At 53.4% G+C, this 22268-nt stretch overlaps 17 non-coding genes across 17 annotated transcripts; all 17 read right to left on the bottom strand.

Annotated features, from left to right (window-relative positions):
* Positions 1-811: 811 nt before the first annotated feature.
* TRNAE-CUC (transfer RNA glutamic acid (anticodon CUC)) lies at positions 812-883 on the bottom strand. Its single transcript has one exon. It is a non-coding gene; the product is annotated as a tRNA-Glu (tRNA).
* A 631-nt stretch (positions 884-1514) lies between these two features.
* On the bottom strand, positions 1515-1586 carry TRNAE-UUC (transfer RNA glutamic acid (anticodon UUC)). Its single transcript has one exon. It is a non-coding gene; the product is annotated as a tRNA-Glu (tRNA).
* A 1446-nt stretch (positions 1587-3032) lies between these two features.
* On the bottom strand, positions 3033-3104 carry TRNAE-CUC (transfer RNA glutamic acid (anticodon CUC)). Its single transcript has one exon. It is a non-coding gene; the product is annotated as a tRNA-Glu (tRNA).
* A 630-nt stretch (positions 3105-3734) lies between these two features.
* TRNAE-UUC (transfer RNA glutamic acid (anticodon UUC)) lies at positions 3735-3806 on the bottom strand. Its single transcript has one exon. It is a non-coding gene; the product is annotated as a tRNA-Glu (tRNA).
* A 2160-nt stretch (positions 3807-5966) lies between these two features.
* TRNAE-UUC (transfer RNA glutamic acid (anticodon UUC)) lies at positions 5967-6038 on the bottom strand. Its single transcript has one exon. It is a non-coding gene; the product is annotated as a tRNA-Glu (tRNA).
* Positions 6039-7490: 1452 nt separating this feature from the next.
* Positions 7491-7562, bottom strand: TRNAE-CUC (transfer RNA glutamic acid (anticodon CUC)). The gene has a single exon. It is a non-coding gene; the product is annotated as a tRNA-Glu (tRNA).
* A 630-nt stretch (positions 7563-8192) lies between these two features.
* On the bottom strand, positions 8193-8264 carry TRNAE-UUC (transfer RNA glutamic acid (anticodon UUC)). Its single transcript has one exon. It is a non-coding gene; the product is annotated as a tRNA-Glu (tRNA).
* Positions 8265-9722: 1458 nt separating this feature from the next.
* TRNAE-CUC (transfer RNA glutamic acid (anticodon CUC)) lies at positions 9723-9794 on the bottom strand. Its single transcript has one exon. It is a non-coding gene; the product is annotated as a tRNA-Glu (tRNA).
* Positions 9795-10424: 630 nt separating this feature from the next.
* Positions 10425-10496, bottom strand: TRNAE-UUC (transfer RNA glutamic acid (anticodon UUC)). The gene has a single exon. It is a non-coding gene; the product is annotated as a tRNA-Glu (tRNA).
* A 1452-nt stretch (positions 10497-11948) lies between these two features.
* Positions 11949-12020, bottom strand: TRNAE-CUC (transfer RNA glutamic acid (anticodon CUC)). Its single transcript has one exon. It is a non-coding gene; the product is annotated as a tRNA-Glu (tRNA).
* Positions 12021-12651: 631 nt separating this feature from the next.
* TRNAE-UUC (transfer RNA glutamic acid (anticodon UUC)) lies at positions 12652-12723 on the bottom strand. The gene has a single exon. It is a non-coding gene; the product is annotated as a tRNA-Glu (tRNA).
* A 2154-nt stretch (positions 12724-14877) lies between these two features.
* On the bottom strand, positions 14878-14949 carry TRNAE-UUC (transfer RNA glutamic acid (anticodon UUC)). The gene has a single exon. It is a non-coding gene; the product is annotated as a tRNA-Glu (tRNA).
* Positions 14950-16407: 1458 nt separating this feature from the next.
* TRNAE-CUC (transfer RNA glutamic acid (anticodon CUC)) lies at positions 16408-16479 on the bottom strand. Its single transcript has one exon. It is a non-coding gene; the product is annotated as a tRNA-Glu (tRNA).
* A 630-nt stretch (positions 16480-17109) lies between these two features.
* Positions 17110-17181, bottom strand: TRNAE-UUC (transfer RNA glutamic acid (anticodon UUC)). Its single transcript has one exon. It is a non-coding gene; the product is annotated as a tRNA-Glu (tRNA).
* A 2155-nt stretch (positions 17182-19336) lies between these two features.
* TRNAE-UUC (transfer RNA glutamic acid (anticodon UUC)) lies at positions 19337-19408 on the bottom strand. Its single transcript has one exon. It is a non-coding gene; the product is annotated as a tRNA-Glu (tRNA).
* Positions 19409-20854: 1446 nt separating this feature from the next.
* TRNAE-CUC (transfer RNA glutamic acid (anticodon CUC)) lies at positions 20855-20926 on the bottom strand. The gene has a single exon. It is a non-coding gene; the product is annotated as a tRNA-Glu (tRNA).
* Positions 20927-21556: 630 nt separating this feature from the next.
* TRNAE-UUC (transfer RNA glutamic acid (anticodon UUC)) lies at positions 21557-21628 on the bottom strand. Its single transcript has one exon. It is a non-coding gene; the product is annotated as a tRNA-Glu (tRNA).
* Positions 21629-22268: the final 640 nt, after the last annotated feature.

Genomic DNA, 22268 nt, shown 5'->3' on the forward strand with positions numbered 1-22268 from the left:
TTGATTTACACCTGCAGGCTCTCCCTTGCCATCGGAGCAGGATCTGCTGATGCAGGCCCGGCAGGATCAAATGTGCAAAGGCTTGTCCCCAGGCCTCGGGAAAAAATTGAGCAGAGATTCCCGCCTCCGCCTCCGCCTCCTCTTGCCTTCCGAACGGGCTTCCAAACGGGCAATGCCCTGACGGGTCCCCCACGCCCCATCCTGCCCATGCCCACACCCCTGTATATGAGGGTGACCCATGTCCCTCACCCTCCATGCTCGAACGGAAGACACGTGTGTCCTGAGGGGAGCGCCAGACAGGCATTTCTCCGGCCAGGCAGACCCCTGCAGCACCCGTTAGGCTCCAAAGCCTGTACATTCCCAAGATGCCACTGGTCACTATGCAAATCAGACAGCCCTGGCCACACCCTCTCCGCCGCTGGGCTCTGCTGCTTTCGGTACGTGCAGCTCAGCTTTTTCTTACCCTGAACCAGACTTCCGTTTCAGCAAAAAGGTGGGTTGCAGTGGGTCCGGGATGCCATTTGGAGACAAAGCCTGCGGCCCTGTCAAAGATGACTTCCTGCCGCACACCATGTGGTCAGAAGCCTACGAAAAGAAGCGCACCTCGGAATACAGAATCTCACTTCCTCAAGAGCCTTGCACAAGAGATTTTCCTCCCGCCGAGGAAAGCAACTCAAAGGGAACCTTGCGAAAATCAAATTAGGAGCCAGATTGCGGGATGCTAGGCAAACTGTTTGTCAGAAAAGCAAATTCATTTTGAGAAGCCCTGACCTGCGGGAAGGAAAAGCATTCAAGGGCAGAAGAAGGACTGTTCCCTGACCGGGAATCGAACCCGGGCCGCGGCGGTGAGAGCGCCGAATCCTAACCACTAGACCACCAGGGAACCCACAGCCATACAGCAAAAGTTCCTACACTGCTCTCCTAGTGACAAAGCTCATGGGGGCTGAAAGCATATTTTATTCTACAGCGAATATGAATCAGAACTTGAAAAAAACACTCATGATTCCACCAGACTGTTTGTCACTTCCAAGCACAGGCCATCCCCTCCCCCGTGCTACTGAACCGACGAATTCCTGTACAATCGGGATCCCCGGGAAATCACAAGAGGGACACCTAGTGGCCGCTGTTAGCTCAAAGACAGCTGGTACACCTTCTCACACCTACCTCGTTATTCAGCTTGCTGGAAGAATACATTGCGAATGACCGATTCAAGAGTGCAAGGGAGAAGAGTGCTCCAAAGTAGATGTATACATCGCAGCCGGGTTTTCCAGCAATTTACCTTTCTGATGAGCTGGTACTGCACTTTACGCCCACATAGAGCACCTGACTGGGTGGGGGACTGCGTGCGCATGAAGGTGGCTGAGGGCAATGGGAGCAAAGCAACCTGGGACACAGGGGACCCAGCCCCTTTCCTCTGCTTTCGTCTATAGGTCGGGGTGCCTTTTTAAGGACCTTCGATTAAAAAAAGCTGAGCTGCGTGGACAAATTACGCACGTCTACGTCTTAGAGGGATCTTCCCTGACCGGGAATCGAACCCGGGCCGCGGCGGTGAAAGCGCCGAATCCTAGCCACTAGACCACCAGGGAGGAGATGCTCTTGTGAGCCTGCCTTGCTCACTTCCTTATTGTGACTAAGCTAACTCCACTGTATAGATTGCCCATAAAGTACGAGTGGGGAAAAGTTAGGTGTCACACAGTGTGTTTGTCATAAGCAATTACCTTTATCCTCCTGCAAAAGCCTTTTTACTCTGCAATCACCTCTTGCTGGACAGCCTGCGCTGGAGCAGCCAGCATGAAAAGGGAGCTGAGTAAGGCAGGGCCTAGGGTCTCACCAGGGTGGCCGAGTGGTTAAGGCGTTGGACTTAAGATCCAATGGACAGTTGTCCGCATGGGTTCGAGCCCCATCCCTGGAATGGGTTTTCAGCGGGTGTGTAGGAACTTGCAGATGCTTTTTTAAAGCATTTTCCTCTGCCCTCCTCACCCTCCCAGTGCCCTTCCTTAACAGTCCCAATTCACGTCTCAGCTGTGGGGTCTGCTGCTACTCTGCACTTAGCATGGATGCTTCCCAAAGCAATGCAGTGCCACCTACGCAGAGCCCCTGCTTAGAGAAATACACCTCCTATGTCTTTTCCCACTGAAGGGAGCAGGAGGAAGTACTTGCTTCCTGGGGAACATGGGCCTGCCACTGGAATTTGTTAACCCGCCTCTTGCGGATTTCTCCCCTTTCTTTGATTTACACTTGCAGGCTCTCCCTTGCCATCGGAGCAGGATCTGCTGATGCAGGCCCGGCTGGATCAAATGTGCAAAGGCTTGTCCCCAGGCCTCGGGAAAAAATTGAGCAGAGATTCCCGCCTCCGCCTCCTCTTGCCTTCCGAACGGGCTTCCAAACGGGCAATGCCCTGACGGGTCCCCCACGCCCCATCCTGCCCATGCCCACACCCCTGTATATGAGGGTGACCCATGTCCCTCACCCTCCATGCTCGAACGGAAGACACGTGTGTCCTGAGGGGAGCGCCAGACAGGCATTTCTCCGGCCAGGCAGACCCCTGCAGCACCCGTTAGGCTCCAAAGCCTGTACATTCCCAAGATGCCACTGGTCACTATGCAAATCAGACAGCCCTGGCCACACCCTCTCCGCCGCTGGGCTCTGCTGCTTTCGGTACGTGCAGCTCAGCTTTTTCTTACCCTGAACCAGACTTCCGTTTCAGCAAAAAGGTGGGTTGCAGTGGGTCCGGTATGCCATTTGGAGACAAAGCCTGCGGCCCTGTCAAAGATGACTTCCTGCCGCACACCATGTGGTCAGAAGCCTACGAAAAGAAGCGCACCTCGGAATACAGAATCTCACTTCCTCAAGAGCCTTGCACAAGAGATTTTCCTCCCGCCGAGGAAAGCAACTCAAAGGGAACCTTGCGAAAATCAAATTAGGAGCCAGATTGCGGGATGCTAGGCAAACTGTTTGTCAGAAAAGCAAATTCATTTTGAGAAGCCCTGACCTGCGGGAAGGAAAAGCATTCAAGGGCAGAAGAAGGACTGTTTCCTGACCGGGAATCGAACCCGGGCCACGGCGGTGAGAGCGCCGAATCCTAACCACTAGACCACCAGGGAACCCAGAGCCATACAGCAAAAGTTCCTACACTGCTCTCCTAGTGACAAAGCTCATGGGGGCTGAAAGCATATTTTATTCTACAGCGAATATGAATCAGAACTTGAAAAAACACTCATGATTCCACCAGACTGTTTGTCACTTCCCAGCACAGGCCATCCCCTCCCCCGTGCTACTGAACCGACGAATTCCTGTACAATCGGGATCCCCGGGAAATCACAAGAGGGACACCTAGTGGCCGCTGATAGCTCAAAGACAGCTGGTACACCTTCTCACACCTACCTCGTTATTCAGCTTGCTGGAAGAATACATTGCGAATGACCGATTCAAGAGTGCAAGGGAGAAGAGTGCTCCAAAGTAGATGTATACATCGCAGCCGGGTTTTCCAGCAATTTACCTTTCTGATGAGCTGGTACTGCACTTTACGCCCACATAGAGCACCTGACTGGGTGGGGGACTGCGTGCGCATGAAGGTGGCTGAGGGCAATGGGAGCAAAGCAACCTGGGACACAGGGGACCCAGCCCCTTTCCTCTGCTTTCGTCTATAGGTCGGGGTGCCTTTTTAAGGACCTTCGATTAAAAAAAGCTTAGCTGCGTGGACAAATTACGCACGTCTACGTCTTAGAGGGATCTTCCCTGACCGGGAATCGAACCCGGGCCGCGGCGGTGAAAGCGCCGAATCCTAGCCACTAGACCACCAGGGAGGAGATGCTCTTGTGAGCCTGCCTTGCTCACTTCCTTATTGTGACTAAGCTAACTCCACTGTATAGATTGCCCATAAAGTACGAGTGGGGAAAAGTTAGGTGTCACACAGTGTGTTTGTCATAAGCAATTACCTTTATCCTCCTGCAAAAGCCTTTTTACTCTGCAATCACCTCTTGCTGGACAGCCTGCGCTGGAGCAGCCAGCATGAAAAGGGAGCTGAGTAAGGCAGGGCCTAGGGTCTCACCAGGGTGGCCGAGTGGTTAAGGCGTTGGACTTAAGATCCAATGGACAGTTGTCCGCATGGGTTCGAGCCCCATCCCTGGTATGGGTTTTCAGCGGGTGTGTAGGAACTTGCAGATGCTTTTTTAAAGCATTTTCCTCTGCCTTCCTCACCCTCCCAGTGCCCTTCCTTAACAGTCCCAATTCACGTCTCAGCTGTGGGGTCTGCTGCTACTCTGCACTTAGCATGGATGCTTCCCAAAGCAATGCAGTGCCACCTACGCAGAGCCCCTGCTTAGAGAAATACACCTCCTATGTCTTTTCCCACTGAATGGAGCAGGAGGAAGTACTTGCTTCCTGGGGAACATGGGCCTGCCACTGGAATTTGTTAACCCGCCTCTTGCGGATTTCTCCCCTTTCTTTGATTTACACCTGCAGGCTCTCCCTTGCCATCGGAGCAGGATCTGCTGATGCAGGCCCGGCAGGATCAAATGTGCAAAGGCTTGTCCCCAGGCCTCGGGAAAAAATTGAGCAGAGATTCCCGCCTCCGCCTCCGCCTCCGCCTCCTCTTGCCTTCCGAACGGGCTTCCAAACGGGCAATGCCCTGACGGGTCCCCCACGCCCCATCCTGCCCATGCCCACACCCCTGTATATGAGGGTGACCCATGTCCCTCACCCTCCATGCTCGAACGGAAGACACGTGTGTCCTGAGGGGAGCGCCAGACAGGCATTTCTCCGGCCAGGCAGACCCCTGCAGCACCCGTTAGGCTCCAAAGCCTGTACATTCCCAAGATGCCACTGGTCACTATGCAAATCAGACAGCCCTGGCCACAACCTCTCCGCCGCTGGGCTCTGCTGCTTTCGGTACGTGCAGCTCAGCTTTTTCTTACCCTGAACCAGACTTCCGTTTCAGCAAAAAGGTGGGTTGCAGTGGGTCCGGGATGCCATTTGGAGACAAAGCCTGCGGCCCTGTCAAAGATGACTTCCTGCCGCACACCATGTGGTCAGAAGCCTACGAAAAGAAGCGCACCTCGGAATACAGAATCTCACTTCCTCAAGAGCCTTGCACAAGAGATTTTCCTCCCGCCGAGGAAACCAACTCAAAGGGAACCTTGCGAAAATCAAATTAGGAGCCAGATTGCGGGATGCTAGGCAAACTGTTTGTCAGAAAAGCAAATTCATTTTGAGAAGCCCTGACCTGCGGGAAGGAAAAGCATTCAAGGGCAGAAGAAGGACTGTTCCCTGACCGGGAATCAAACCCGGGCCGCGGCGGTGAGAGCGCCGAATCCTAACCACTAGACCACCAGGGAACCCAGAGCCATACAGCAAAAGTTCCTACACTGCTCTCCTAGTGACAAAGCTCATGGGGGCTGAAAGCATATTTTATTCTACAGCGAATATGAATCAGAACTTGAAAAAACACTCATGATTCCACCAGACTGTTTGTCACTTCCAAGCACAGGCCATCCCCTCCCCCGTGCTACTGAACCGACGAATTCCTGTACAATCGGGATCCCCGGGAAATCACAAGAGGGACACCTAGTGGCCGCTGATAGCTCAAAGACAGCTGGTACACCTTCTCACACCTACCTCGTTATTCAGCTTGCTGGAAGAATACATTGCGAATGACCGATTCAAGAGTGCAAGGGAGAAGAGTGCTCCAAAGTAGATGTATACATCGCAGCCGGGTTTTTCCACAATTTACCTTTCTGATGAGCTGGTACTGCACTTTACGCCCACATAGAGCACCTGACTGGGTGGGGGACTGCGTGCGCATGAAGGTGGCTGAGGGCAATGGGAGCAAAGCAACCTGGGACACAGGGGACCCAGCCCCTTTCCTCTGCTTTCGTCTATAGGTCGGGGTGCCTTTTTAAGGACCTTCGATTAAAAAAAGCTGAGCTGCGTGGACAAATTACGCACGTCTACGTCTTAGAGGGATCTTCCCTGACCGGGAATCGAACCCGGGCCGCGGCGGTGAAAGCGCCGAATCCTAGCCACTAGACCACCAGGGAGGAGATGCTCTTGTGAGCCTGCCTTGCTCACTTCCTTATTGTGACTAAGCTAACTCCACTGTATAGATTGCCCATAAAGTACGAGTGGGGAAAAGTTAGGTGTCACACAGTGTGTTTGTCATAAGCAATTACCTTTATCCTCCTGCAAAAGCCTTTTTACTCTGCAATCACCTCTTGCTGGACAGCCTGCGCTGGAGCAGCCAGCATGAAAAGGGAGCTGAGTAAGGCAGGGCCTAGGGTCTCACCAGGGTGGCCGAGTGGTTAAGGCGTTGGACTTAAGATCCAATGGACAGTTGTCCGCATGGGTTCGAGCCCCATCCCTGGTATGGGTTTTCAGCGGGTGTGTAGGAACTTGCAGATGCTTTTTTAAAGCATTTTCCTCTGCCCTCCTCACCCTCCCAGTGCCCTTCCTTAACAGTCCCAATTCACGTCTCAGCTGTGGGGTCTGCTGCTACTCTGCACTTAGCATGGATGCTTCCCAAAGCAATGCAGTGCCACCTACGCAGAGCCCCTGCTTAGAGAAATACACCTCCTATGTCTTTTCCCACTGAAGGGAGCAGGAGGAAGTACTTGCTTCCTGGGGAACATGGGCCTGCCACTGGAATTTGTTAACCCGCCTCTTGCGGATTTCTCCCCTTTCTTTGATTTACACTTGCAGGCTCTCCCTTGCCATCGGAGCAGGATCTGCTGATGCAGGCCCGGCTGGATCAAATGTGCAAAGGCTTGTCCCCAGGCCTCGGGAAAAAATTGAGCAGAGATTCCCGCCTCCGCCTCCGCCTCCTCTTGCCTTCCGAACGGGCTTCCAAACGGGCAATGCCCTGACGGGTCCCCCACGCCCCATCCTGCCCATGCCCACACCCCTGTATATGAGGGTGACCCATGTCCCTCACCCTCCATGCTCGAACGGAAGACACGTGTGTCCTGAGGGGAGCGCCAGACAGGCATTTCTCCGGCCAGGCAGACCCCTGCAGCACCCGTTAGGCTCCAAAGCCTGTACATTCCCAAGATGCCACTGGTCACTATGCAAATCAGACAGCCCTGGCCACACCCTCTCCGCCGCTGGGCTCTGCTGCTTTCGGTACGTGCAGCTCAGCTTTTTCTTACCCTGAACCAGACTTCCGTTTCAGCAAAAAGGTGGGTTGCAGTGGGTCCGGGATGCCATTTGGAGACAAAGCCTGCGGCCCTGTCAAAGATGACTTCCTGCCGCACACCATGTGGTCAGAAGCCTACGAAAAGAAGCGCACCTCGGAATACAGAATCTCACTTCCTCAAGAGCCTTGCACAAGAGATTTTCCTCCCGCCGAGGAAAGCAACTCAAAGGGAACCTTGCGAAAATCAAATTAGGAGCCAGATTGCGGGATGCTAGGCAAACTGTTTGTCAGAAAAGCAAATTCATTTTGAGAAGCCCTGACCTGCGGGAAGGAAAAGCATTCAAGGGCAGAAGAAGGACTGTTTCCTGACCGGGAATCGAACCCGGGCCACGGCGGTGAGAGCGCCGAATCCTAACCACTAGACCACCAGGGAACCCAGAGCCATACAGCAAAAGTTCCTACACTGCTCTCCTAGTGACAAAGCTCATGGGGGCTGAAAGCATATTTTATTCTACAGCGAATATGAATCAGAACTTGAAAAAACACTCATGATTCCACCAGACTGTTTGTCACTTCCCAGCACAGGCCATCCCCTCCCCCGTGCTACTGAACCGACGAATTCCTGTACAATCGGGATCCCCGGGAAATCACAAGAGGGACACCTAGTGGCCGCTGATAGCTCAAAGACAGCTGGTACACCTTCTCACACCTACCTCGTTATTCAGCTTGCTGGAAGAATACATTGCGAATGACCGATTCAAGAGTGCAAGGGAGAAGAGTGCTCCAAAGTAGATGTATACATCGCAGCCGGGTTTTCCAGCAATTTACCTTTCTGATGAGCTGGTACTGCACTTTACGCCCACATAGAGCACCTGACTGGGTGGGGGACTGCGTGCGCATGAAGGTGGCTGAGGGCAATGGGAGCAAAGCAACCTGGGACACAGGGGACCCAGCCCCTTTCCTCTGCTTTCGTCTATAGGTCGGGGTGCCTTTTTAAGGACCTTCGATTAAAAAAAGCTTAGCTGCGTGGACAAATTACGCACGTCTACGTCTGAGAGGGATCTTCCCTGACCGGGAATCGAACCCGGGCCGCGGCGGTGAAAGCGCCGAATCCTAGCCACTAGACCACCAGGGAGGAGATGCTCTTGTTTGCCTGCCTTGCTCACTTCCTTATTGTGACTAAGCTAACTCCACTGTATAGATTGCCCATAAAGTACGAGTGGGGAAAAGTTAGGTGTCACACAGTGTGTTTGTCATAAGCAATTACCTTTATCCTCCTGCAAAAGCCTTTTTACTCTGCAATCACCTCTTGCTGGACAGCCTGCGCTGGAGCAGCCAGCATGAAAAGGGAGCTGAGTAAGGCAGGGCCTAGGGTCTCACCAGGGTGGCCGAGTGGTTAAGGCGTTGGACTTAAGATCCAATGGACAGTTGTCCGCATGGGTTCGAGCCCCATCCCTGGTATGGGTTTTCAGCGGGTGTGTAGGAACTTGCAAATGCTTTTTTAAAGCATTTTCCTCTGCCTTCCTCACCCTCCCAGTGCCCTTCCTTAACAGTCCCAATTCACGTCTCAGCTGTGGGGTCTGCTGCTACTCTGCACTTAGCATGGATGCTTCCCAAAGCAATGCAGTGCCACCTACGCAGAGCCCCTGCTTAGAGAAATACACCTCCTATGTCTTTTCCCACTGAAGGGAGCAGGAGGAAGTACTTGCTTCCTGGGGAACATGGGCCTGCCACTGGAATTTGTTAACCCGCCTCTTGCGGATTTCTCCCCTTTCTTTGATTTACACCTGCAGGCTCTCCCTTGCCATCGGAGCAGGATCTGCTGATGCAGGCCCGGCAGGATCAAATGTGCAAAGGCTTGTCCCCAGGCCTCGGGAAAAAATTGAGCAGAGATTCCCGCCTCCGCCTCCGCCTCCGCCTCCTCTTGCCTTCCGAACGGGCTTCCAAACGGGCAATGCCCTGACGGGTCCCCCACGCCCCATCCTGCCCATGCCCACACCCCTGTATATGAGGGTGACCCATGTCCCTCACCCTCCATGCTCGAACGGAAGACACGTGTGTCCTGAGGGGAGCGCCAGACAGGCATTTCTCCGGCCAGGCAGACCCCTGCAGCACCCGTTAGGCTCCAAAGCCTGTACATTCCCAAGATGCCACTGGTCACTATGCAAATCAGACAGCCCTGGCCACACCCTCTCCGCCGCTGGGCTCTGCTGCTTTCGGTACGTGCAGCTCAGCTTTTTCTTACCCTGAACCAGACTTCCGTTTCAGCAAAAAGGTGGGTTGCAGTGGGTCCGGGATGCCATTTGGAGACAAAGCCTGCGGCCCTGTCAAAGATGACTTCCTGCCGCACACCATGTGGTCAGAAGCCTACGAAAAGAAGCGCACCTCGGAATACAGAATCTCACTTCCTCAAGAGCCTTGCACAAGAGATTTTCCTCCCGCCGAGGAAAGCAACTCAAAGGGAACCTTGCGAAAATCAAATTAGGAGCCAGATTGCGGGATGCTAGGCAAACTGTTTGTCAGAAAAGCAAATTCATTTTGAGAAGCCCTGACCTGCGGGAAGGAAAAGCATTCAAGGGCAGAAGAAGGACTGTTCCCTGACCGGGAATCGAACCCGGGCCGCGGCGGTGAGAGCGCCGAATCCTAACCACTAGACCACCAGGGAACCCACAGCCATACAGCAAAAGTTCCTACACTGCTCTCCTAGTGACAAAGCTCATGGGGGCTGAAAGCATATTTTATTCTACAGCGAATATGAATCAGAACTTGAAAAAACACTCATGATTCCACCAGACTGTTTGTCACTTCCAAGCACAGGCCATCCCCTCCCCCGTGCTACTGAACCGACGAATTCCTGTACAATCGGGATCCCCGGGAAATCACAAGAGGGACACCTAGTGGCCGCTGATAGCTCAAAGACAGCTGGTACACCTTCTCACACCTACCTCGTTATTCAGCTTGCTGGAAGAATACATTGCGAATGACCGATTCAAGAGTGCAAGGGAGAAGAGTGCTCCAAAGTAGATGTATACATCGCAGCCGGGTTTTCCAGCAATTTACCTTTCTGATGAGCTGGTACTGCACTTTACGCCCACATAGAGCACCTGACTGGGTGGGGGACTGCGTGCGCATGAAGGTGGCTGAGGGCAATGGGAGCAAAGCAACCTGGGACACAGGGGACCCAGCCCCTTTCCTCTGCTTTCGTCTATAGGTCGGGGTGCCTTTTTAAGGACCTTCGATTAAAAAAAGCTGAGCTGCGTGGACAAATTACGCACGTCTACGTCTTAGAGGGATCTTCCCTGACCGGGAATCGAACCCGGGCCGCGGCGGTGAAAGCGCCGAATCCTAGCCACTAGACCACCAGGGAGGAGATGCTCTTGTGAGCCTGCCTTGCTCACTTCCTTATTGTGACTAAGCTAACTCCACTGTATAGATTGCCCATAAAGTACGAGTGGGGAAAAGTTAGGTGTCACACAGTGTGTTTGTCATAAGCAATTACCTTTATCCTCCTGCAAAAGCCTTTTTACTCTGCAATCACCTCTTGCTGGACAGCCTGCGCTGGAGCAGCCAGCATGAAAAGGGAGCTGAGTAAGGCAGGGCCTAAGGTCTCACCAGGGTGGCCGAGTGGTTAAGGCGTTGGACTTAAGATCCAATGGACAGTTGTCCGCATGGGTTCGAGCCCCATCCCTGGTATGGGTTTTCAGCGGGTGTGTAGGAACTTGCAGATGCTTTTTTAAAGCATTTTCCTCTGCCCTCCTCACCCTCCCAGTGCCCTTCCTTAACAGTCCCAATTCACGTCTCAGCTGTGGGGTCTGCTGCTACTCTGCACTTAGCATGGATGCTTCCCAAAGCAATGCAGTGCCACCTACGCAGAGCCCCTGCTTAGAGAAATACACCTCCTATGTCTTTTCCCACTGAAGGGAGCAGGAGGAAGTACTTGCTTCCTGGGGAACATGGGCCTGCCACTGGAATTTGTTAACCCGCCTCTTGCGGATTTCTCCCCTTTCTTTGATTTACACCTGCAGGCTCTCCCTTGCCATCGGAGCAGGATCTGCTGATGCAGGCCCGGCTGGATCAAATGTGCAAAGGCTTGTCCCCAGGCCTCGGGAAAAAATTGAGCAGAGATTCCCGCCTCCGCCTCCGCCTCCTCTTGCCTTCCGAACGGGCTTCCAAACGGGCAATGCCCTGACGGGTCCCCCACGCCCCATCCTGCCCATGCCCACACCCCTGTATATGAGGGTGACCCATGTCCCTCACCCTCCATGCTCGAACGGAAGACACGTGTGTCCTGAGGGGAGCGCCAGACAGGCATTTCTCCGGCCAGGCAGACCCCTGCAGCACCCGTTAGGCTCCAAAGCCTGTACATTCCCAAGATGCCACTGGTCACTATGCAAATCAGACAGCCCTGGCCACACCCTCTCCGCCGCTGGGCTCTGCTGCTTTCGGTACGTGCAGCTCAGCTTTTTCTTACCCTGAACCAGACTTCCGTTTCAGCAAAAAGGTGGGTTGCAGTGGGTCCGGGATGCCATTTGGAGACAAAGCCTGCGGCCCTGTCAAAGATGACTTCCTGCCGCACACCATGTGGTCAGAAGCCTACGAAAAGAAGCGCACCTCGGAATACAGAATCTCACTTCCTCAAGAGCCTTGCACAAGAGATTTTCCTCCCGCCGAGGAAAGCAACTCAAAGGGAACCTTGCGAAAATCAAATTAGGAGCCAGATTGCGGGATGCTAGGCAAACTGTTTGTCAGAAAAGCAAATTCATTTTGAGAAGCCCTGACCTGCGGGAAGGAAAAGCATTCAAGGGCAGAAGAAGGACTGTTCCCTGACCGGGAATCGAACCCGGGCCGCGGCGGTGAGAGCACCGAATCCTAACCACTAGACCACCAGGGAACCCAGAGCCATACAGCAAAAGTTCCTACACTGCTCTCCTAGTGACAAAGCTCATGGGGGCTGAAAGCATATTTTATTCTACAGCGAATATGAATCAGAACTTGAAAAAAACACTCATGATTCCACCAGACTGTTTGTCACTTCCAAGCACAGGCCATCCCCTCCCCCGTGCTACTGAACCGACGAATTCCTGTACAATCGGGATCCCCGGGAAATCACAAGAGGGACACCTAGTGGCCGCTGATAGCTCAAAGACAGCTGGTACACCTTCTCACACCTACCTCGTTATTCAGCTTGCTGGAAGAATACATTGCGAATGACCGATTCAAGAGTGCAAGGGAGAAGAGTGCTCCAAAGTAGATGTATACATCGCAGCCGGGTTTTCCAGCAATTTACCTTTCTGATGAGCTGGTACTGCACTTTACGCCCACATAGAGCACCTGACTGGGTGGGGGACTGCGTGCGCATGAAGGTGGCTGAGGGCAATGGGAGCAAAGCAACCTGGGACACAGGGGACCCAGCCCCTTTCCTCTGCTTTCGTCTATAGGTCGGGGTGCCTTTTTAAGGACCTTCGATTAAAAAAAGCTGAGCTGCGTGGACAAATTACGCACGTCTACGTCTTAGAGGGATCTTCCCTGACCGGGAATCGAACCCGGGCCGCGGCGGTGAAAGCGCCGAATCCTAGCCACTAGACCACCAGGGAGGAGATGCTCTTGTGAGCCTGCCTTGCTCACTTCCTTATTGTGACTAAGCTAACTCCACTGTATAGATTGCCCATAAAGTACGAGTGGGGAAAAGTTAGGTGTCACACAGTGTGTTTGTCATAAGCAATTACCTTTATCCTCCTGCAAAAGCCTTTTTACTCTGCAATCACCTCTTGCTGGACAGCCTGCGCTGGAGCAGCCAGCATGAAAAGGGAGCTGAGTAAGGCAGGGCCTAGGGTCTCACCAGGGTGGCCGAGTGGTTAAGGCGTTGGACTTAAGATCCAATGGACAGTTGTCCGCATGGGTTCGAGCCCCATCCCTGGAATGGATTTTCAGCGGGTGTGTAGGAACTTGCAGATGCTTTTTTAAAGCATTTTCCTCTGCCCTCCTCACCCTCCCAGTGCCCTTCCTTAACAGTCCCAATTCACGTCTCAGCTGTGGGGTCTGCTGCTACTCTGCACTTAGCATGGATGCTTCCCAAAGCAATGCAGTGCCACCTACGCAGAGCCCCTGCTTAGAGAAATACACCTCCTATGTCTTTTCCCACTGAAGGGAGCAGGAGGAAGTACTTGCTTCCTGGGGAACATGGGCCTGCCACTGGAATTTGTTAACCCGCCTCTTGCGGATTTCTCCCCTTTCTTTGATTTACACCTGCAGGCTCTCCCTTGCCATCGGAGCAGGATCTGCTGATGCAGGCCCGGCTGGATCAAATGTGCAAAGGCTTGTCCCCAGGCCTCGGGAAAAAATTGAGCAGAGATTCCCGCCTCCGCCTCCGCCTCCTCTTGCCTTCCGAACGGGCTTCCAAACGGGCAATGCCCTGACGGGTCCCCCACGCCCCATCCTGCCCATGCCCACACCCCTGTATATGAGGGTGACCCATGTCCCTCACCCTCCATGCTCGAACGGAAGACACGTGTGTCCTGAGGGGAGCGCCAGACAGGCATTTCTCCGGCCAGGCAGACCCCTGCAGCACCCGTTAGGCTCCAAAGCCTGTACATTCCCAAGATGCCACTGGTCACTATGCAAATCAGACAGCCCTGGCCACACCCTCTCCGCCGCTGGGCTCTGCTGCTTTCGGTACGTGCAGCTCAGCTTTTTCTTACCCTGAACCAGACTTCCGTTTCAGCAAAAAGGTGGGTTGCAGTGGGTCCGGGATGCCATTTGGAGACAAAGCCTGCGGCCCTGTCAAAGATGACTTCCTGCCGCACACCATGTGGTCAGAAGCCTACGAAAAGAAGCGCACCTCGGAATACAGAATCTCACTTCCTCAAGAGCCTTGCACAAGAGATTTTCCTCCCGCCGAGGAAAGCAACTCAAAGGGAACCTTGCGAAAATCAAATTAGGAGCCAGATTGCGGGATGCTAGGCAAACTGTTTGTCAGAAAAGCAAATTCATTTTGAGAAGCCCTGACCTGCGGGAGGGAAAAGCATTCAAGGGCAGAAGAAGGACTGTTTCCTGACCGGGAATCGAACCCGGGCCACGGCGGTGAGAGTGCCGAATCCTAACCACTAGACCACCAGGGAACCCAGAGCCATACAGCAAAAGTTCCTACACTGCTCTCCTAGTGACAAAGCTCATGGGGGCTGAAAGCATATTTTATTCTACAGCGAATATGAATCAGAACTTGAAAAAACACTCATGATTCCACCAGACTGTTTGTCACTTCCCAGCACAGGCCATCCCCTCCCCCGTGCTACTGAACCGACGAATTCCTGTACAATCGGGATCCCCGGGAAATCACAAGAGGGACACCTAGTGGCCGCTGATAGCTCAAAGACAGCTGGTACACCTTCTCACACCTACCTCGTTATTCAGCTTGCTGGAAGAATACATTGCGAATGACCGATTCAAGAGTGCAAGGGAGAAGAGTGCTCCAAAGTAGATGTATACATCGCAGCCGGGTTTTCCAGCAATTTACCTTTCTGATGAGCTGGTACTGCACTTTACGCCCACATAGAGCACCTGACTGGGTGGGGGACTGCGTGCGCATGAAGGTGGCTGAGGGCAATGGGAGCAAAGCAACCTGGGACACAGGGGACCCAGCCCCTTTCCTCTGCTTTCGTCTATAGGTCGGGGTGCCTTTTTAAGGACCTTCGATTAAAAAAAGCTTAGCTGCGTGGACAAATTACGCACGTCTACGTCTGAGAGGGATCTTCCCTGACCGGGAATCGAACCCGGGCCGCGGCGGTGAAAGCGCCGAATCCTAGCCACTAGACCACCAGGGAGGAGATGCTCTTGTTTGCCTGCCTTGCTCACTTCCTTATTGTGACTAAGCTAACTCCACTGTATAGATTGCCCATAAAGTACGAGTGGGGAAAAGTTAGGTGTCACACAGTGTGTTTGTCATAAGCAATTACCTTTATCCTCCTGCAAAAGCCTTTTTACTCTGCAATCACCTCTTGCTGGACAGCCTGCGCTGGAGCAGCCAGCATGAAAAGGGAGCTGAGTAAGGCAGGGCCTAGGGTCTCACCAGGGTGGCCGAGTGGTTAAGGCGTTGGACTTAAGATCCAATGGACAGTTGTCCGCATGGGTTCGAGCCCCATCCCTGGTATGGGTTTTCAGCGGGTGTGTAGGAACTTGCAAATGCTTTTTTAAAGCATTTTCCTCTGCCTTCCTCACCCTCCCAGTGCCCTTCCTTAACAGTCCCAATTCACGTCTCAGCTGTGGGGTCTGCTGCTACTCTGCACTTAGCATGGATGCTTCCCAAAGCAATGCAGTGCCACCTACGCAGAGCCCCTGCTTAGAGAAATACACCTCCTATGTCTTTTCCCACTGAAGGGAGCAGGAGGAAGTACTTGCTTCCTGGGGAACATGGGCCTGCCACTGGAATTTGTTAACCCGCCTCTTGCGGATTTCTCCCCTTTCTTTGATTTACACCTGCAGGCTCTCCCTTGCCATCGGAGCAGGATCTGCTGATGCAGGCCCGGCAGGATCAAATGTGCAAAGGCTTGTCCCCAGGCCTCGGGAAAAAATTGAGCAGAGATTCCCGCCTCCGCCTCCGCCTCCGCCTCCTCTTGCCTTCCGAACGGGCTTCCAAACGGGCAATGCCCTGACGGGTCCCCCACGCCCCATCCTGCCCATGCCCACACCCCTGTATATGAGGGTGACCCATGTCCCTCACCCTCCATGCTCGAACGGAAGACACGTGTGTCCTGAGGGGAGCGCCAGACAGGCATTTCTCCGGCCAGGCAGACCCCTGCAGCACCCGTTAGGCTCCAAAGCCTGTACATTCCCAAGATGCCACTGGTCACTATGCAAATCAGACAGCCCTGGCCACACCCTCTCCGCCGCTGGGCTCTGCTGCTTTCGGTACGTGCAGCTCAGCTTTTTCTTACCCTGAACCAGACTTCCGTTTCAGCAAAAAGGTGGGTTGCAGTGGGTCCGGGATGCCATTTGGAGACAAAGCCTGCGGCCCTGTCAAAGATGACTTCCTGCCGCACACCATGTGGTCAGAAGCCTACGAAAAGAAGCGCACCTCGGAATACAGAATCTCACTTCCTCAAGAGCCTTGCACAAGAGATTTTCCTCCCGCCGAGGAAAGCAACTCAAAGGGAACCTTGCGAAAATCAAATTAGGAGCCAGATTGCGGGATGCTAGGCAAACTGTTTGTCAGAAAAGCAAATTCATTTTGAGAAGCCCTGACCTGCGGGAAGGAAAAGCATTCAAGGGCAGAAGAAGGACTGTTCCCTGACCGGGAATCGAACCCGGGCCGCGGCGGTGAGAGCGCCGAATCCTAACCACTAGACCACCAGGGAACCCACAGCCATACAGCAAAAGTTCCTACACTGCTCTCCTAGTGACAAAGCTCATGGGGGCTGAAAGCATATTTTATTCTACAGCGAATATGAATCAGAACTTGAAAAAACACTCATGATTCCACCAGACTGTTTGTCACTTCCAAGCACAGGCCATCCCCTCCCCCGTGCTACTGAACCGACGAATTCCTGTACAATCGGGATCCCCGGGAAATCACAAGAGGGACACCTAGTGGCCGCTGATAGCTCAAAGACAGCTGGTACACCTTCTCACACCTACCTCGTTATTCAGCTTGCTGGAAGAATACATTGCGAATGACCGATTCAAGAGTGCAAGGGAGAAGAGTGCTCCAAAGTAGATGTATACATCGCAGCCGGGTTTTCCAGCAATTTACCTTTCTGATGAGCTGGTACTGCACTTTACGCCCACATAGAGCACCTGACTGGGTGGGGGACTGCGTGCGCATGAAGGTGGCTGAGGGCAATGGGAGCAAAGCAACCTGGGACACAGGGGACCCAGCCCCTTTCCTCTGCTTTCGTCTATAGGTCGGGGTGCCTTTTTAAGGACCTTCGATTAAAAAAAGCTGAGCTGCGTGGACAAATTACGCACGTCTACGTCTTAGAGGGATCTTCCCTGACCGGGAATCGAACCCGGGCCGCGGCGGTGAAAGCGCCGAATCCTAGCCACTAGACCACCAGGGAGGAGATGCTCTTGTGAGCCTGCCTTGCTCACTTCCTTATTGTGACTAAGCTAACTCCACTGTATAGATTGCCCATAAAGTACGAGTGGGGAAAAGTTAGGTGTCACACAGTGTGTTTGTCATAAGCAATTACCTTTATCCTCCTGCAAAAGCCTTTTTACTCTGCAATCACCTCTTGCTGGACAGCCTGCGCTGGAGCAGCCAGCATGAAAAGGGAGCTGAGTAAGGCAGGGCCTAGGGTCTCACCAGGGTGGCCGAGTGGTTAAGGCGTTGGACTTAAGATCCAATGGACAGTTGTCCGCATGGGTTCGAGCCCCATCCCTGGTATGGGTTTTCAGCGGGTGTGTAGGAACTTGCAGATGCTTTTTTAAAGCATTTTCCTCTGCCCTCCTCACCCTCCCAGTGCCCTTCCTTAACAGTCCCAATTCACGTCTCAGCTGTGGGGTCTGCTGCTACTCTGCACTTAGCATGGATGCTTCCCAAAGCAATGCAGTGCCACCTACGCAGAGCCCCTGCTTAGAGAAATACACCTCCTATGTCTTTTCCCACTGAAGGGAGCAGGAGGAAGTACTTGCTTCCTGGGGAACATGGGCCTGCCACTGGAATTTGTTAACCCGCCTCTTGCGGATTTCTCCCCTTTCTTTGATTTACACCTGCAGGCTCTCCCTTGCCATCGGAGCAGGATCTGCTGATGCAGGCCCGGCTGGATCAAATGTGCAAAGGCTTGTCCCCAGGCCTCGGGAAAAAATTGAGCAGAGATTCCCGCCTCCGCCTCCGCCTCCTCTTGCCTTCCGAACGGGCTTCCAAACGGGCAATGCCCTGACGGGTCCCCCACGCCCCATCCTGCCCATGCCCACACCCCTGTATATGAGGGTGACCCATGTCCCTCACCCTCCATGCTCGAACGGAAGACACGTGTGTCCTGAGGGGAGCGCCAGACAGGCATTTCTCCGGCCAGGCAGACCCCTGCAGCACCCGTTAGGCTCCAAAGCCTGTACATTCCCAAGATGCCACTGGTCACTATGCAAATCAGACAGCCCTGGCCACACCCTCTCCGCCGCTGGGCTCTGCTGCTTTCGGTACGTGCAGCTCAGCTTTTTCTTACCCTGAACCAGACTTCCGTTTCAGCAAAAAGGTGGGTTGCAGTGGGTCCGGGATGCCATTTGGAGACAAAGCCTGCGGCCCTGTCAAAGATGACTTCCTGCCGCACACCATGTGGTCAGAAGCCTACGAAAAGAAGCGCACCTCGGAATACAGAATCTCACTTCCTCAAGAGCCTTGCACAAGAGATTTTCCTCCCGCCGAGGAAAGCAACTCAAAGGGAACCTTGCGAAAATCAAATTAGGAGCCAGATTGCGGGATGCTAGGCAAACTGTTTGTCAGAAAAGCAAATTCATTTTGAGAAGCCCTGACCTGCGGGAAGGAAAAGCATTCAAGGGCAGAAGAAGGACTGTTCCCTGACCGGGAATCGAACCCAGGCCGCGGCGGTGAGAGCGCCGAATCCTAACCACTAGACCACCAGGGAACCCAGAGCCATACAGCAAAAGTTCCTACACTGCTCTCCTAGTGACAAAGCTCATGGGGGCTGAAAGCATATTTTATTCTACAGCGAATATGAATCAGAACTTGAAAAAAACACTCATGATTCCACCAGACTGTTTGTCACTTCCAAGCACAGGCCATCCCCTCCCCCGTGCTACTGAACCGACGAATTCCTGTACAATCGGGATCCCCGGGAAATCACAAGAGGGACACCTAGTGGCCGCTGATAGCTCAAAGACAGCTGGTACACCTTCTCACACCTACCTCGTTATTCAGCTTGCTGGAAGAATACATTGCGAATGACCGATTCAAGAGTGCAAGGGAGAAGAGTGCTCCAAAGTAGATGTATACATCGCAGCCGGGTTTTCCAGCAATTTACCTTTCTGATGAGCTGGTACTGCACTTTACGCCCACATAGAGCACCTGACTGGGTGGGGGACTGCGTGCGCATGAAGGTGGCTGAGGGCAATGGGAGCAAAGCAACCTGGGACACAGGGGACCCAGCCCCTTTCCTCTGCTTTCGTCTATAGGTCGGGGTGCCTTTTTAAGGACCTTCGATTAAAAAAAGCTGAGCTGCGTGGACAAATTACGCACGTCTACGTCTTAGAGGGATCTTCCCTGACCGGGAATCGAACCCGGGCCGCGGCGGTGAAAGCGCCGAATCCTAGCCACTAGACCACCAGGGAGGAGATGCTCTTGTGAGCCTGCCTTGCTCACTTCCTTATTGTGACTAAGCTAACTCCACTGTATAGATTGCCCATAAAGTACGAGTGGGGAAAAGTTAGGTGTCACACAGTGTGTTTGTCATAAGCAATTACCTTTATCCTCCTGCAAAAGCCTTTTTACTCTGCAATCACCTCTTGCTGGACAGCCTGCGCTGGAGCAGCCAGCATGAAAAGGGAGCTGAGTAAGGCAGGGCCTAGGGTCTCACCAGGGTGGCCGAGTGGTTAAGGCGTTGGACTTAAGATCCAATGGACAGTTGTCCGCATGGGTTCGAGCCCCATCCCTGGAATGGGTTTTCAGCGGGTGTGTAGGAACTTGCAGATGCTTTTTTAAAGCATTTTCCTCTGCCCTCCTCACCCTCCCAGTGCCCTTCCTTAACAGTCCCAATTCACGTCTCAGCTGTGGGGTCTGCTGCTACTCTGCACTTAGCATGGATGCTTCCCAAAGCAATGCAGTGCCACCTACGCAGAGCCCCTGCTTAGAGAAATACACCTCCTATGTCTTTTCCCACTGAAGGGAGCAGGAGGAAGTACTTGCTTCCTGGGGAACATGGGCCTGCCACTGGAATTTGTTAACCCGCCTCTTGCGGATTTCTCCCCTTTCTTTGATTTACACTTGCAGGCTCTCCCTTGCCATCGGAGCAGGATCTGCTGATGCAGGCCCGGCTGGATCAAATGTGCAAAGGCTTGTCCCCAGGCCTCGGGAAAAAATTGAGCAGAGATTCCCGCCTCCGCCTCCTCTTGCCTTCCGAACGGGCTTCCAAACGGGCAATGCCCTGACGGGTCCCCCACGCCCCATCCTGCCCATGCCCACACCCCTGTATATGAGGGTGACCCATGTCCCTCACCCTCCATGCTCGAACGGAAGACACGTGTGTCCTGAGGGGAGCGCCAGACAGGCATTTCTCCGGCCAGGCAGACCCCTGCAGCACCCGTTAGGCTCCAAAGCCTGTACATTCCCAAGATGCCACTGGTCACTATGCAAATCAGACAGCCCTGGCCACACCCTCTCCGCCGCTGGGCTCTGCTGCTTTCGGTACGTGCAGCTCAGCTTTTTCTTACCCTGAACCAGACTTCCGTTTCAGCAAAAAGGTGGGTTGCAGTGGGTCCGGGATGCCATTTGGAGACAAAGCCTGCGGCCCTGTCAAAGATGACTTCCTGCCGCACACCATGTGGTCAGAAGCCTACGAAAAGAAGCGCACCTCGGAATACAGAATCTCACTTCCTCAAGAGCCTTGCACAAGAGATTTTCCTCCCGCCGAGGAAAGCAACTCAAAGGGAACCTTGCGAAAATCAAATTAGGAGCCAGATTGCGGGATGCTAGGCAAACTGTTTGTCAGAAAAGCAAATTCATTTTGAGAAGCCCTGACCTGCGGGAAGGAAAAGCATTCAAGGGCAGAAGAAGGACTGTTTCCTGACCGGGAATCGAACCCGGGCCACGGCGGTGAGAGCGCCGAATCCTAACCACTAGACCACCAGGGAACCCAGAGCCATACAGCAAAAGTTCCTACACTGCTCTCCTAGTGACAAAGCTCATGGGGGCTGAAAGCATATTTTATTCTACAGCGAATATGAATCAGAACTTGAAAAAACACTCATGATTCCACCAGACTGTTTGTCACTTCCCAGCACAGGCCATCCCCTCCCCCGTGCTACTGAACCGACGAATTCCTGTACAATCGGGATCCCCGGGAAATCACAAGAGGGACACCTAGTGGCCGCTGATAGCTCAAAGACAGCTGGTACACCTTCTCACACCTACCTCGTTATTCAGCTTGCTGGAAGAATACATTGCGAATGACCGATTCAAGAGTGCAAGGGAGAAGAGTGCTCCAAAGTAGATGTATACATCGCAGCCGGGTTTTCCAGCAATTTACCTTTCTGATGAGCTGGTACTGCACTTTACGCCCACATAGAGCACCTGACTGGGTGGGGGACTGCGTGCGCATGAAGGTGGCTGAGGGCAATGGGAGCAAAGCAACCTGGGACACAGGGGACCCAGCCCCTTTCCTCTGCTTTCGTCTATAGGTCGGGGTGCCTTTTTAAGGACCTTCGATTAAAAAAAGCTGAGCTGCGTGGACAAATTACGCACGTCTACGTCTTAGAGGGATCTTCCCTGACCGGGAATCGAACCCGGGCCGCGGCGGTGAAAGCGCCGAATCCTAGCCACTAGACCACCAGGGAGGAGATGCTCTTGTGAGCCTGCCTTGCTCACTTCCTTATTGTGACTAAGCTAACTCCACTGTATAGATTGCCCATAAAGTACGAGTGGGGAAAAGTTAGGTGTCACACAGTGTGTTTGTCATAAGCAATTACCTTTATCCTCCTGCAAAAGCCTTTTTACTCTGCAATCACCTCTTGCTGGACAGCCTGCGCTGGAGCAGCCAGCATGAAAAGGGAGCTGAGTAAGGCAGGGCCTAGGGTCTCACCAGGGTGGCCGAGTGGTTAAGGCGTTGGACTTAAGATCCAATGGACAGTTGTCCGCATGGGTTCGAGCCCCATCCCTGGAATGGGTTTTCAGCGGGTGTGTAGGAACTTGCAGATGCTTTTTTAAAGCATTTTCCTCTGCCCTCCTCACCCTCCCAGTGCCCTTCCTTAACAGTCCCAATTCACGTCTCAGCTGTGGGGTCTGCTGCTACTCTGCACTTAGCATGGATGCTTCCCAAAGCAATGCAGTGCCACCTACGCAGAGCCCCTGCTTAGAGAAATACACCTCCTATGTCTTTTCCCACTGAAGGGAGCAGGAGGAAGTACTTGCTTCCTGGGGAACATGGGCCTGCCACTGGAATTTGTTAACCCGCCTCTTGCGGATTTCTCCCCTTTC

Source organism: Triturus cristatus, chromosome 5_2, assembly GCF_964204655.1.
Source record: "Triturus cristatus chromosome 5_2, aTriCri1.1, whole genome shotgun sequence".
Taxonomy (NCBI): domain Eukaryota; kingdom Metazoa; phylum Chordata; class Amphibia; order Caudata; family Salamandridae; genus Triturus; species Triturus cristatus.